This window comes from Triticum dicoccoides, chromosome 7A (genome assembly GCF_002162155.2).
Source record: "Triticum dicoccoides isolate Atlit2015 ecotype Zavitan chromosome 7A, WEW_v2.0, whole genome shotgun sequence".
NCBI classification, from domain to species: domain Eukaryota; kingdom Viridiplantae; phylum Streptophyta; class Magnoliopsida; order Poales; family Poaceae; genus Triticum; species Triticum dicoccoides.
In genome coordinates this window covers 457,248,972-457,264,411 of record NC_041392.1, presented here as the reverse complement: position 1 = coordinate 457,264,411, position 15,440 = coordinate 457,248,972, and the positions used below count along the sequence as shown (strand labels likewise).

The window sequence follows — 15,440 nt, the reverse complement described above, 5'->3', positions numbered from 1 at the left end:
GAGTTTTCTAACGAGGAGCCCGTTGAGTTTGCTTTTGAGGATCCAGTCAACTCTGACAACTGTGCAGGCAAGATGATCATACCCTCGAAATCACTACTATCTTTGATATGCTAGTTTGCTCGCTCTTTTGCTATGCCAATGCTACGATGCCTACCACTTGCTTGCAAGCCTCCCAAATTGCCATGTCAAACCTCTAACCACCATGTCCTAGCAAACCGTTGATTGGCTATGTTACCGCTTTGCTCAGCCCCTCTTATAGCGTTGCTAGTTGTAGGTGAAGATTGAAGGCGTTCCTTGTTGGAACATCTTTTATTTACTTGTTGCGATATCATTATATTGCCATGTTATCTTAATGCATCTATATACTTGGTAAAGGGTGGAAGGCTCGGCCTCTCGCCTAGTGTTTTGTTCCACTCTTGCCGCCCTAGTTTCCGTCATATCGGTGTTATGTTTCCGGATTTTTGCTTTCCTTACGCGATTGGGTTATAATGGGAACCCCTTGATATTTCGCCTTGATTAAAGCTTTTCCAGCAATGCCCAACATTGGTTTTACCATTCGCCACCTAGCCTTTTCTTTCCCTTGGGTTCTGCAGACTCAAGGGTCATCTTTATTTTACCCCCCCCCCCCGGGCCAGTGCTCCTCTGAGTGTTGGTCCACCTGTCAGCTACCGGTGGCTACCAGGGGCAACTCTGGGCTGGCCTACCCGTACCTAGGACAATCTGAGTGTGCCCTGAGAAAGAGATATGTGCAGCTCCTATCAGGATTTGTCGGCACATTCGGGCGGTGTTGTTGGTCTTGTTTTAACCTGTCGAAGTATCTTGAAGAACCGAGATACCGAGTCTGATCGGAACGTCTTAGGAGGAGGTCTATTCCTTCGTTGACCGTGAGAGCTTGTCATGGGCTAAGTTGGGACTCCCCTGCAGGGATTTGAACTTTCGAAAGCCGTGCCTGCGGTTATGGGCAGATGGGAATTTGCTAATGTCTGGTTGTAGATAACTTGAACCTTAATTAATTAAAATGAATCAACTGAGTGTGTTACCGTGATGGCCTCTTCTCGGCGGAGTCCGGAAAGTGGACACGGTGTTGGAGTAATGTTTGCGCAGGTGGTTCTCTAGTTTCTCGCTCGCGCTTTGCCTCCTCTTCTTGCTCTCTTTTGCGTATAAGCTAGCCACCGTATTTGCTAGTCGCTTGCTGCAGCTCCACTCATATTTTACCTTGCCTTACCTATAAGCTTAAATAGTCTTGATCGCGAGGGTGCGAGATTGCTGAATCCCTGTGGCTCACAGATTACTATTACACCAGATGCAGGGCCTGATGATTCCGCTCCAGGAGACGCGTTTGAGCTCAAGTGGGAGTTCGACGAAGACACTCAACGTTACTATGTTTTCTTTCCCGATGATCAGTAGTGGTGCCCAGTTGGGAGTGAACGGGACCGTGTCGCATGTTGGGTTATCTTTTATTTTGGCGCCGTAGTCGGGCCATGAGTGTTTGGATGATGTAATGTTATTTATGTACTTGATTAACGTGGCGAGTGTAAGCCAACTATGTTATCTCCCCTTTATTATTTATATTACATGGGATGTTGTGAAGATTGCCTAACTTGCGACATATGCCTTCAATGCGATTATGTCTCTAAGTCGTGCCTCGACACGTGGGAGCTATAGTCGCATCGAGGGTGTTATGTGATAGCCTGGCTTATTAGGGATGGTAGACTACTCATATCAATAAGGAATTCCTTCTTTTCCGGGAGCCCATTCGGACAGAACTCCAAAGTTAAGTGTGCTCGGCTTGGAGTAGTGTCAGGATGGGTGACCGACCGGGAAGTTGCTCCCGGGTGCGCATGAGTGAGGACAAAGTGCGCAGAAAAGACTAGTATTGATCTGTGGGGCCAGTCTAGATCCCGCCAGGAGTAACGACGACCGGCGGGTGTGTCCGGAGCGTTACAAGTTGGTATCAGAGCCGACCCTCGCGGTTAGACGGATGGTTGCGGACAGGTGCGTGGTCATGTTGTTCATGACGTTTGTGACCCGTCGTGGCACCCGACATGGCACATGTACCAGACTAGAAGCACACACGTTTGTGCCAAGAGGGAACGTTCCTGTGGCCCGACGAGGACGTCGGTTTCTCTGAGTGGGGGTGTATGTGATAGCCTGGCTTATTAGGGATGGTAGACTACTCATATCAATAAGGAATTCCTTCTTTTCTGGGAGCCCATTCGGACAGAACTCCAAAGTTAAGTGTGCTCAGCTTGGAGTAGTGTCAGGATGGGTGACCGACCGGGAAGTTGCTCCCGGGTGCGCATGAGTGAGGACAAAGTGCGCAGAAAAGACTAGTATTGATCTGTGGGGCCAGTCTAGATCCCGCCAGGAGTAACGACCACCGGCGGGTGTGTCCGGGGCGTTACAGTACTGCACGCCGACGAAGGCGGGCGAGGATGTGCGCGTCGCGGGGTGGCCATGGGGGAAGGTCACGTTTGGGTTGAACCCACCGTGCGCGTCGCCGTCGGCGTAGCCGGACGACGACGATCCCCATGGAGATCCACCGCCTTGCTGTCACCAGGGCGCGTACTGGGCATGGCTGACGACGGGTGGATTCATCATCCCCGCGTGGTCGACCGCTGAGGAGGACGCCGCCGCCCGTGCCGCGTTGTCGCGGGCCTTCTTGGCGATGGCCCTGTTCTGCCGGTCAGCGGTGACTGCGTCGCGTCGCTGAACTTCCACCCTCCACTCAGCGTTCGACATGCTCGGTGGCTTTAATGGCGGCGCCCTCGGCTTCCTCTGCTTCGGCTGGGCCACGGTGCCAGTCCTGGTTGCCGCCGCGCTCGGCATGGCGTATTTCTTCGGCGGCATGGCGGCGACTGGAAGGCGAGCGGGAGCGGGTTTGGCGGGAGAAAGAGAGGGAATGACGGGAGGAAGGCGAGCGAGCGGGAGGGATGCGAAGGAAAAGCGCCAAGAAACGGCAGGAAAAGGCCCTCGGGTCGCCGTCAGGGCGGACCCACGTGCCTTTTTCGCTTGTGCCGGCTCCCCAAGCGCCCCCCAGGGCGCCGCGTTCGGCCTGGATCCGCCAACACCAGTTTTGGCCCGAGCCGACGAAAAACGGACTTCTGGGAACGCGACTGGCCGTTTTTTTGGCGCCGGCGCGGCAAAAGCGCCCGGAGAAGGCCTGTTAGGGATGCGGCTGGAGATGCTCTTAAGAGGAGGGGAACAAGCAGTCGTCTGTCCATTTCTTCGTTTATCTTGTTTCTTCTCTATCAAAGCCAAAGATCTCTGTAGCGGAACGGAAGAAATCGACTTTGCTCCTGCACGGCCAGCGAGAGAATGGGCGACATCGATGGTGGTGTAAGTGCTACCCTCTTTCTATTTTTTATTTTATTTGTTTGTTGGAGCTATATATGATTTAGATCTGAGGGGATTGGGTTCCATTTTTCTTTGGATCAAGTCTAGATTATTACTAGCTTGAAGCATAGAATCGCTCCTAGGTTTTAGCCCTTTTTTCCCGTGTCCTTTTTCTTCAAGCAGTGGTATGTAGCATGCCCCTTTTTTGTGTGATTTTTGTTTCAGATTTGCCGAAATCCTTGTGAAATCAGTAGCATGTTGAAATCATTCTCTGGAAAGGAGAGGATTATTACTGAACCTATCACAACGAGTTACATGTTTATTTGTTTTTTCAAAATTTGCTGAAACGCTATTTAATCATTAGCATGTTTTGAAATCATTCTATCGAAACAAGCGAGATTATTACTGAACCTATCACTATGAGTGGGCATGTTTATTTGTTTTTCCGATTTTTGCTAAAACCCTATTAATCAGTAGCATGTACAAATCTTTCTATGGAATCAAAGAGAATGATTACTGAACCTATTTCTAGCAGTAGCATGCTTTTTTTCAGATTTGCTGAACCCTATGACAGTACCATGTTCAAAAAAATTCTATGGAATCAAGATAAGATTACTAAACCCATCACTAGCAGTGGCATGTTGATTTTGTTTTTCATATTTTTACTGAAATACATTTCTGGTGTGGTACTGGTTTACTTTTTGGGAGGAACCTTCTCGTTATTAGGCTAGCTCAAGTATTTTTTTTTTTACAGTTTTGTGTAGGTGCAAAAGCCCAGCAACACTAGGGCTGAACTGATTGATCTATACATGTGTAGGACTAGAAGTAGTACTACCAGTACTACTAATCTTTTTTTGCTTTGTTGTTACTTAGAAAAGTTAATTAGGATCTTTAGCTGAGAAGATCTGGTAAAGTATTGAGCAAAAGTACTGCCAGTACTGCTATTTTTTATGCTATGACTTTCCGAGAGTCAGTAAATTAGGTGGGGCTTCGTTTTCAGGAGAACAAAAATTAATTAAGCCAGCTCTTCCATGCTTCTATATAGGAGGAGCATGTGTTTTTAGGGTGCCTAAGTTGACCTTTTGTTAGGATATAACCTCTGTTTCTCTGAATGTTGACACAACAGGGATATTTGATGGCACATGCCCCTAGTTGTTTGTCACCACTGCTATATTAGATTAATTAGGGGCAGCAGTATTTCCTTTTTGTTGTGTAAATAAATGGGGTTTGGCATCTGGTAAGCAGGGTTTGGGTTCACACAGTAATAAACCTGCAGATATACATGCTGAAATCTAGATGTTTTGAAATCATTCTTTTTCTAGTTATGCTCTTCTGAATCCAGTTTTTTTTACTCTTTCCGTATTTGTGTTGTTAGTGAGTAATCCATCTATTCTTTTTTCTTTTTGCTTTTTTATATGCACAGGAGGTGGTTTGTGTAGTTTGTTTGAACCATTGCACCTATGAGAACGAGGGAAGCGGTTTCAACATGTATGCATGGGAGGACTTCGGAAACGCAGGGGTAAACTCACCGGGTCTGTTTATATCTTTTCATTTTTTTTATTTTTTGTTTCTTTTTATTTTAGTCTTTGTCATGACACCACTCCTAACTTTTGTTTTCTTGCTTTTTTGTGTTCAACCAAAATAGGTTGTGCCATGTAATGAAAGGGTCTGTTTCAACATGACATGAGAGAAGTGATGTTTGTGGCAAACCAATGGACGTACACTGTAAAGTGTTACAAGGGTCGCACAAAGAGCACAATTTATGGGAGAGGTTGGAGGAAGTTTTGTGCAGACAACAAGCTGGGGAAGGGCCCGATGGTGGTGTTCTTCCTAGACGAGCCTTCCCCCATGGGCAATTGTTTGTGTGATCCAATTTGGCAATGGCTCCGAAGATGAAGAATCTATGGAATAAGATGATGCCATTGAAGATTTAAATGAAGATGATGAGGATGTAGAAGCTTCCAGCGACGACAATGAAGGCATTGTTCACAATATGAGCACTATGAGGCTCTAGCTGAATGAGATAGAGGAATTTGAGCTACAAGGCATGCTGCCCCTCAGCGATGGTTTCATTGGTTTGCCTTTCGTTCACCGCCTCAGGAGGACAGATGTTCAATTGGACATGATGGTATGTATCTCTTCTTCATGTTTCTTATCTTTTTGCATGGATATGCTACAAGTAAAAATTCAAATACATAATGCAAATCTGAACTGAAAATATGAACTATAAGCGTTTTGTATGGTTTTTAGTTTTGTAACTCTGAACTGTATGTTTTCAAGTACGGATGTACATGTTTTCCTGTTTTCATCTTTTCCTTTTTGTTTTTGGTATGCTTTAAGTAAAAATATGAAATTGTTTTACTTGTTTTTGTCGGTTTTTCTACTATGTTTTTGGTTATAATACACATTTATATTCTTTTTTGCTGGAGATAATTTTTAGGAATGACAGTTTCGTAAACACTCATAATTGTCTTCCAAGCATGGTTTTGGAGTCGCGAGACTAGGTCGACTAGTCGATGAGTCGCAAAATATGTCAACTCAACTTATTGTCGTCTCATGACTCGATCCGCGACTAGTCGCATTTGCAGGCTCGACTTTTTCCGAGTCGCTACCAATGACTCGTCGAGTTGAAAACCATGCTTGCAAGTCAAACCTCGGCTCTCAATCGGGGGCTTTTTCATAGTTTTGTAGTTGCACCCTCGGACCCTCGCGCCCAGCTGCATGTCAACTATGGGCACTCAATTGTTTTTTTATAGTTTGTGTGTGTGTGTGGGGGGGAGTTGGAAGTCAACCCTTGAGTCATAATTGAGGCTTTTTCCATAGGTTTTTGTAGTTGCAATCCCCGGCCCCCGACCTAGTTGCATGTCAACTATCTACATGCTACTAGGGGGCTTTTCATAGGTTTTGCAGTTACCCGAGTTTGCAAGTCAACCCTTGACTCACAACTAGGTTTTTTTGTAGGTTTTTGTAGTTGCCCCCAATTTGCATGTCCCTTGACTCGTAATTTGGGGCTTTTTCGTATATCTGTGTAGTTGTCTGAGTTGCATATCACCCTTTTGACTACATCCTCGAAGCTTTTTCCTAGGATTTTTGTAGGTGCCCGAGTTGCGAGTCAACTCTAGACTCACAACCCGAGAGCTTTTTCCCCAGGATTTTTTGTAGTTGCACTTGTCTGGTCCAACGGCAAGTCAAGCCTAAAGTCGCAACTAGGGGCTTTTTGTAGGTTTGTGTAGTTGCTTGAGTTGCAAGTCAACCCTCAACTCACAACCCTGGGGCTTTTTTCTCGTAGGGCGAGGGGTGGGGTAGTTGGAAGTCTGAGGGGGGGAGTTGCATGTCCAGCACTAGGCATGCAACTGCAACAGTCACACTCCAACTGCAATTGCATGCCTTCCAACAAGGATGGAACTAGTTTTGTTTTTTATTGTTGGAAGGAGGAAGTTGCAAGTCCAGTACTAGGCATGCAACTACAACTATCACTCTCGACTGCAACTGCATGCCCGGTAGAAGTCTTGCAACTACAAGTGTCATGCCAAACTGTAACTTCATGTCTCCCTACCGACCACAATTAGCTGTGTGTTTCTGCCGAAGGGAGGCATGGGAGAGGGGGGGGGGTAATTGCAAGTCTAGTACTAGGCATGCAACTGCAATTATCACCCCCAGTTGCAACTACACCTCTGCCAACGTTGCCGCAACTATCTTTTTGTTTTGTTGGAAGGTGGGAGTTGCATGTCTGATACTAGGCATGCAACTGTAGTTGTCACCCTGACTACGAACTGCATGCCTTCCAATGTGATCGCAACTGGTCCTTTTGTTTTGTTGGGAGGTGGGAGTTGCATGTCTGATACTAGGCATACAACTGCAACTATCACCCCGCCCCCCGCAATTGCATGCCTTCCAACAAGGTTGCAACTACATGTACGACAGTAGGCTTGCAACTACAAGTGTCACCCCCAACTGCATTTGCATATCTCCCTACCAATCGCAACTGGTCTTGTGTTTTTGTCGAAGGACGACGGGGTGAGGTGGTTGCAAGTCTAGTAGTAGGCATGCAACTGCAATTGTCACCCCCGACTGCAACTGCAACTCTCCCAACATGGTCGCAATTGGCCTTTTTATTTTGTGGGGAGGTGGGAGTTGCAAGTTTGGCACTAGGCATGCAACTGCAACTGTAACTCCAGGACTACAACAACATACCTTCCAACGTGGTGACAACGGTCCATTTGTTTTGCTGGAAGGTGGGAGTTGCATGTCCGATACTAGGCATGCAACTGTAATTGTCAGCCCGACTACAACTACACACCTTCCAACATGGTTGCAACTGCATGTCCGACAGTAGGCTTGCAACTACAAGTGTCGCCCCAAATTACATTTGCATGTCTCCCTACGGACCCGCAACTGGCCTTGTGTTTTTGTCGGAGGACGACATACGGTGAGGTAGTTGCAAGTCTAGTACGTGGCATGCAATTGTTACCCCCGACTGCAACTCTCCCGACGTGGTCGCAACTGGTCTTTTTGTTTTGTGGGAAGGTGGGAGTTACTTTTCCGATTCTAGGCATCCAACTGCAATTGTCACTCCGGACTGCAACTACATGCCTTCCAACGTGGGCGCAACTGGTCTTTTTTATTCCTGGAAGGCGTGGGTTGCATGTCCGACACTAGGCATGCAACTGCAAGTGCCGCCGCTGACTGCAACTACATGCCTTCCAACGTGGTCGCAACTGGTCTTTTTTGTTTTGTTGGAAGGTGTGAGTTGCATGTCCGACACTAGGGATGCAACTGCAAGTGCTGCCTCCGACTGCAACTACATGTCTTCCAACATGGTTGCAACTGGGTTTTTTTTGTTGGGGGCGATGGGGAGATGGGGGACAATTGCATGTCCAACACTAGTCATGCAACTGCAAGCGTCACCCCCGACTGCAATTGCATGTCTTCCAACCTAGTTGCAACTAGGTTTTGTTTTGACAGAGGGGCTGCGGGGAGAAGGCGGACAGTTCCATGTCCGATGCTAGCCATATAACTGCAAGCGCCGCCCCATCCGCAAATGCATGTGTTCTAACCTTATTGCATCTGGGCTTTGTTTTGTGGGGCGGGGTGGGGGTGAGGAGGAGTGGGGATAGTTGTATGTCTGACACTAGTCATGCAAAAAGGTTGAGACCATTGTTACACCGAGTAGCTAGAGTTGAGATCAGTTTTTGTTTTTAATTTTGAAATCCATCTAAAACCTGACGTATGTAAGCATGATGTTTTGTTTAGAGTAAGCTCACGCATTGTTTTTTTGGATACGCACCTTACTTTCGTTTTGCTTTTGTTTTCCTAATATCCTGATTGCAAGCGTACTTCCAGAGTTGGGTTCAGTATGTATAGATAGTTCCTCCTGTGATCATTTTTTAGGCCGAGAGGTCCCTAGTGAAGCTGGATTTTGTAGAGAGTTCTTTTCATTCGAATTAACATGAATGTGTGTTTGTTTGTCGTTTTTTCGGTTCTCTTAATCCGTCTAGTAGTTTTTGTAGGAACAGTCATGATGAATTTGTAGCGGCAGTAGAGAGCGTGTTAGTAGTGGTATTTGGTAGGAAGGCTTTTGTTCGAAAGAATGAAAATGGACCAAAATATATCTGGTTGGTGCGTATTGCTTCAGTTTAACTCGGCATCGATCTTATGTGCTTCCACAACACTCCTTTTTCAAACGGACACTTGCTCACTACAGTACTACCGAGTTCTCTTTTTTCTACAGTCTACATGGATTTGATGTCATGTGTGCTGACGGGGGGCTGTAGTTTTTGGTGATTGTTTTCTCTGTTCGTCCATGCATGCTTTCATTTTCACATACTAGCAGCAGATCAGTTGCTTGGGGAGGGGGGAGGGGTGTACATGATTTGGGATATGTTTAAGGGGTGATGACAGTGTGGGATCCGGGGTAATTATCATGTTTTTGTCTTGTTTTTTTTTTTAACTGAAGCAATCACTAAAGTTTGTGTATTCCTGAAGTAGAGTTGAGACCATGTGTATGCTTGTTCCACGTTCAATTTTTGTTTGCTATAATGACAATGATGGTGTCTTTGTTACGATTGTCAGATTTTTTTTCTAGACTTGACAATGCCGTGCTTAATATAAAAACATCAAATCATTAGTATTTTATTTTTGAGAATCACATCAAATCATTAGTAAAAGCTGACTACACAATCCTGATCTTTGTGTGCACGCCCGCATGTGTGTTGGGTTGGATGTTTTACATAACAGAGATCATAACTAGTAGTTGTTGGATAAATGTTAAGACTATTTTTTTTGTTCAGATTTTTTTTCAATACGCATCTGTTCAATCTGAGAGATGGTGTCGCTAGCATTTTTTTGTGCACTAGGAGGGCATGATATGCTGATTTACAAACTAGTAGTAGGAATTCTCTTCTGCTAGTGCCATGATTTTAGTTTCATCTATGTCATACTTTGTCACACCATCCTCTTTTTTTAAACTTGTTTTCAACAATAATGTATCATATATATTTATGAATACAGCAGTGCACGGGCACTGACATGGATGACGAAGGAAGCGACCCTGAGAACGACAAAAATGCAAAGGCAAGAGCACTGTGTTGAAAATCCAGAGTGAGAAGAGGGAGGATATCATGTACTCCCTCCGTTCTAAAATAGATGACCCAACTTTAGTATAAAATTAGTATAAAGTGGGTCATCTATTTTGGAATGGAGGGAGTAGAAATCACTGACACGGAAGCATTGAAGGGTTTTCTTTTTGAAGAAGTTGCTAAACGTTTGTAACCTTTTTCTAAATAATTCATATTTTCTCCAAAGTTTTTTTAGTAGTTGATACAGGAAGTTAACTAACACATGACCTTTAACTTGTTGTGTTGCCGTGTCTCCATACTTCTTGCTGAATTTTAAAATAGCTAATGCATGAATTTGTTAACTAGCTACTTCATGTCTATGTAAGTTGCTAGTTAACTTAGAACTGGAAAATATCCGTAACTTCCTGTGATCAAACTACACGAACAATGGACATCACAGTTCAATTTAGCATACAGTTTCTAGTCTCTATCTGGTGGTCTTTTTTTCAGTTCCTTCTTCTGTTCAATAGCTTTTTTCGCTAAAAGATAATTTCATAGGCGAGCCTGTTCCAATCAAAACAAACTAATTAAGAAAGCCCAGCCCAAGAAAATAAATAAATAAACAAACAAGAAAAATAAAAAAGCCCAGAAGCCTGGTCGTATATAATCCAGGAGAGGGAGAGCTGGTTAACAGGCCAAATCTGCATAGGATGATGTCAGCCGATTGAGACTTCGCGAAGTCTCAGTCGACATCGACTGATACCTAGACAAACCCTTATACTATTCATCTCTCGCGTACTGACATGTGGGGCCTATATTTCTACTGTATGCTTTTTTAACACAGTACAGACGCAAGCGCTCATATAAACGCGCATACACTCACCCATATGAACGCGCACACACACACCCTACCCCTATGAGCACTTCCCAGAGACTGAGCCGGTATATCATCTTGAAATTTTACGAAGTCACCGTAGGTGCCTCGTAGTCGACGGGAACGTCTCCTCCCATTGAAAGCGTATCGCCGGAATTCCTGAAATAAATCAAGGATAAATGCGAACACCAGGATTTGAACCCTGGTGGGTTGGTGATACCACTGTCCACCTAACCATCTCAACTAGAGGTTGGTTCGCTCTACTGTATGCTGATGTGGTATCAGTCTGGACGTATGGCGTAGCTGCCTGTAAGACAATAAGTTTTGGGGAACCAGCACAACCCTCTAGGGGTGGCTTATCTCATTATATATAATGGTTGTGTTACAATATGTACCATATACGTACATAGGTACAGAAGCTATACATAGTCTAACACCCTCCCTCAATCTTAGTCACTTTCTAAAGAACTGAGAAGGGTAAGATTGCGCCTACAAGCCTCAAACTGTGGCAGCGGTAAAGGCTTAGTGAAGATGTCTGCAAGTTGATCCTTAGATGAGATAAACTTGATCTGGAGTTGCTTCTGTGATACACGTTCCCGTACAAAGTGATAGTCAACTTCAATGTGTTTCATTCGGGCATGAAATACTGGATTTGCAGAAAGGTATGTAGCACCGATGTTATCACACCAAAGAATAGGAGGCTGTGGTTGAGACAAACCCAACTCCTGAAGCAAAGACTGCACCCAAATAATCTCTGCAGTAGCATTAGCCACAGCCTTGTACTCAGCTTCAGTACTGCTACGTGACACAGTAGCCTGTTTCTGAGCACTCCAGGCGATCAAATTAGAGCCAAAGAATACTGCATAACCCCCCGTGGATCGCATGTCATCTGGGCTACCAGCCCAATCTGCATCAGAGAAGGCCGAAAGGACCCGAGAGGAAGTCGGCCGAATATGCATACCAAATGTCAGGGTGAACTGAACATAACGAAGAATGCGTTTAACAGCAGCCCAATGGGTATCTCTGGGAGCCTGAAGATACTGACAAACCCTGTTAACAGCATAAGAGATATCTGGTCTCGTGATCGTCAAGTACTGAAGTCCACCAACAATGCTCCTGTACTCTGTGGCATCCGCAGGAGACAAAAGCTCACCATCAACAGCTGTTATCTTGTCGGTAGACGACATGGGTGTGGTGGTCGGTTTGCACTTCAGCATGCCAGCTCTCTGTAACAACTCCAAGGAGTACTTCTTCTGCGTAAGGACAAGATCAGTAGCACGAGAAGTGACCTCAACTCCAAGAAAGTAGTGAAGCTTCCCAAGATCTTTGACCGCAAAATCAGCACCAAGAGAGCAGACAAGAGCATCAGCAGCATACTGAGAAGAGCTGACAAGGATAATATCATCGACATATACCAAAAGATACATAGTGACTTCTGGCTTCTGTAGAAGAAATAACGAAGTGTCAGCAGTAGACGGCACAAACCCATGAGCACGAAGGGCAGAGGCAAGGCGGGCATGCCAGGCACGAGGAGCTTGCTTCAAACCATATAGTGCTTTGGAAAGACGACAGATATAGTCAGGACGATCAGGATCAGAGAAACCAGGCGGCTGTTTCATATAAACCTCTTCCTCCAAAAATCCATGTAGAAAAGCATTCTGCACATCAAGTTGACGAAGTGATCAACCACGAGAAACAGCAATGGAGAGAAGAAGCCGAATAGTGGTAGGCTTGACGACAGGACTGAAGGTGTCCTCATAGTCAAGACCATGACGCTGCCGAAATCCGCGAGCAACAAGTCGCGCTTTGTAACGCTCAATAGATCCATCCGAATGCTTCTTCACTTTGAATACCCATTTTGAGTCAATAACATTTACCCGTGGTGGTGGAGGAACGAGAGTCCATGTCTTGTTACGAAGAAGAGCATGAAACTCCTGCTCCATAGCCTCTCGCCAATGTGGAATGCGCAGGGCAGCCTGATATGAGCGAGGCTCAGAAGATGGATCCGCAACAGCAGCAGCCAAACAAGCAGCCAACCAAGCAACTGTACCATCCTTACGTTCCTTAGGTTTGAAAATGCAACTGCGACTGCGTGTATGTGGTCGGGACACAGGAACCACCGAGGTCGACGGAGCAGCCTGCAACGGGCTGGAGGACGGCGACGTTGACGAGTCAGCCGGTGACGAGGAGCCAGTCACGGTAGCCTCGGAATCGGTTGGCGAAGAAGGCCGACCCACCGACGAAACCGACAGAGCAGACGAAGCAGCTGGCGACTCTGGCATCACAGACCGGGCCGATGGCGAGCTCGGCATAGTGGGCCGTGGCGCGGCCGGTGTCGCGGGCCGATCCGCTGATGAAGGCGACGTGAGGACCCGAGCCGCGGGCGAAGACGGCGTGACGGGCCGAGCCGCAGGCGAAGACGGCGTGATGGGCCGAGCCGCGGGCGACTCGGCGGCCGCTGGCGAAACGGACCGAGCAGTGGAGATGCTCGGCGCGACGGGCTCGTCGGGTGACCATGCATGGGCACGCGAATCGATGCCATGCAACATAGGGCGATCGACGTGCCCACCAGAAGACGACGATGATGATGGTGAATCCTCCAACAGCTCCAAACGAGCTCCACGTCCGGTTCCTGCACCATGGTTAGGTAACAGCAAAGGAGAGTATGCAACATCATCAAATTGGTCAGAAGCAACAGAGGATGAATGCAGGGATGGTGGTTCGACAGTGGACACATGAAGGTTGGCAAAGGGAAAAACATGCTCATCAAACACGACGTCCCGAGATATATAGACACGATTAGTGGGAACATGAAGACATTTGTAACCTTTATGGAGAGAGCTATAGCCAAGAAAAACACACTTCTTAGAACGAAACTCAAGCTTGCGCTTGTTATATGGACGAAGATGCGGCCAGCAAGCACACCCAAATACCTTGAGAAAGGTATAATCAGGTTGTTCATTAAGGAGAACCTCAATGGGAGTCTTCATGTTTAAAACACGAGTAGGAGTACGGTTGATGAGAAAGCATGCAGTGGTGAAAGCATCACTCCAAAACCGAAACGGAACAGATGCATGGGCCAAAAGAGTAAGACCAGCTTCAACAATATGACGATGCTTACGTTCGACTGAACCATTCTGCTGATGTGTATGTGGACATGCTAAACGATGAGCTATCCCAAGCGACTGAAAGAAAGAGTTGAGGTTGCGATACTCGCCCCCCCAGTCTGACTGGACATGAACAATTTTGTGCTTGAGAAGACGTTCAACATGTTTTTGAAACTGAACGAAAATATCAAACACATCAGATTTGCGTTTAATAAGGTAAAGCCAGGTAAAGCGACTATAAGCATCAACGAAACTGATATAGTAATTATGACCACTGACAGAAGTCTGAGCAGGACCCCATACATCTGAAAACACAAGTTCTAAAGGATGTTTCACCTCACGACTGGACTCCGAAAAAGGAAGTTGATGACTCTTCCCCTGCTGACAAGCATCACACACTGCTACATCTTTATGACTAGACAAACTAGGAAGCTCATGACGACGCAAAATATGACGGACAATAGGTGTGGCCAGGTGACCAAGACGAGCATGCCACTATGACGGAGAGACCCGAACTCCACTGAAAACACGAGCGACACCAGGATGCTCCAGACGGTAGAGGCCCTGGCACAACCGCCCACTAAGAAGAATGTCCCTCGTGCCCCGATCCTTAATAAAAAGATCAAAAGGGTGAAATTCACAAAGCACATTATTATCACGTGTGAGTTTGGGAACTGAAAGAAGATTACGGGTCACAGATGGAACTCGAAGAACATTGCGAAGCTGAAGACTCCTATTGGCATGTCTAGTGAGAAGAGATGCTTGACCAATATGAGAGATGTGCATACCTGCTCCATTGGCGGTGTGGATCTTGTCGGAGCCATGATAGGGTTCACGAGTGTGAAGCTTCCCCATCTCGCTGGTTAGATGCTCTGTCGCCCCAGAGTCCATGTACCAGTGTGGATCGATGGAGTAGGACTGAGTGTGTCCCTGTTGCTTCTGCGGCGCGGGACGATCAGCCATGGCGACCTGACGGGCAGTGTTGCGTGTATCTTTGCCGTCATTGCCAAGACCAAGGAAGCTTCGCTGGAAGCGCTTATGACACTTGGAGGCCCAGTGCCCATCGCGGCCACAAAGCTGACACACACGTGGACCGCCAGCCCCCGGTAAGGTCGCAGTAGGTGGGGGGGCCGAGGCGGGCGACGATGGCAGCCCCAAGGGAGACCGGGGTGATGAAGAAGAGCGGCCACCCTTGGTGGCGGCGTTGGCCGAGAGGGAGCCAGTGCCCCTGGTGCGGCGAGTCTCGACCCGTTGCTCAGTGAGAAGGAGCCGAGAGAAAACCTTGTGTGCCAGCATGGGTGTCGAGTTGCCCCGCTCGTTGATGATCTCGACTAAGGCATCATACTCCTCATCAAGACCATTGACAATAAACGAGTTGAACTCGGAGTCGGTGAGGGGCTGTCCAATGGAGGCCAATGTGTCGGCGAGGCCCTTGACCTTGTTGTAGAACTCAGTGGCACTGGAGTCAAGCTTCTGACACTCTCCAAGCTGACGACGGAGTGCAGAGACACGAGCCTGGGACTGCGCTGCAAAGGTGCGCTCAAGGATGGTCCAGGCCTCATGAGA

At 46.8% G+C, this 15,440-nt stretch overlaps 1 long non-coding RNA gene across 1 annotated transcript; it reads left to right on the top strand.

The window, feature by feature from the left end:
• Window positions 1-3,227: 3,227 nt before the first annotated feature.
• LOC119334281 lies at window positions 3,228-10,224 on the top strand. Its single transcript, XR_005161263.1, has 4 exons — window positions 3,228-3,339; window positions 4,760-4,868; window positions 4,982-5,464; window positions 9,847-10,224. It is a non-coding gene; the product is annotated as an uncharacterized LOC119334281 (long non-coding RNA).
• The last annotated feature ends 5,216 nt before the right edge of the window (window positions 10,225-15,440 follow it).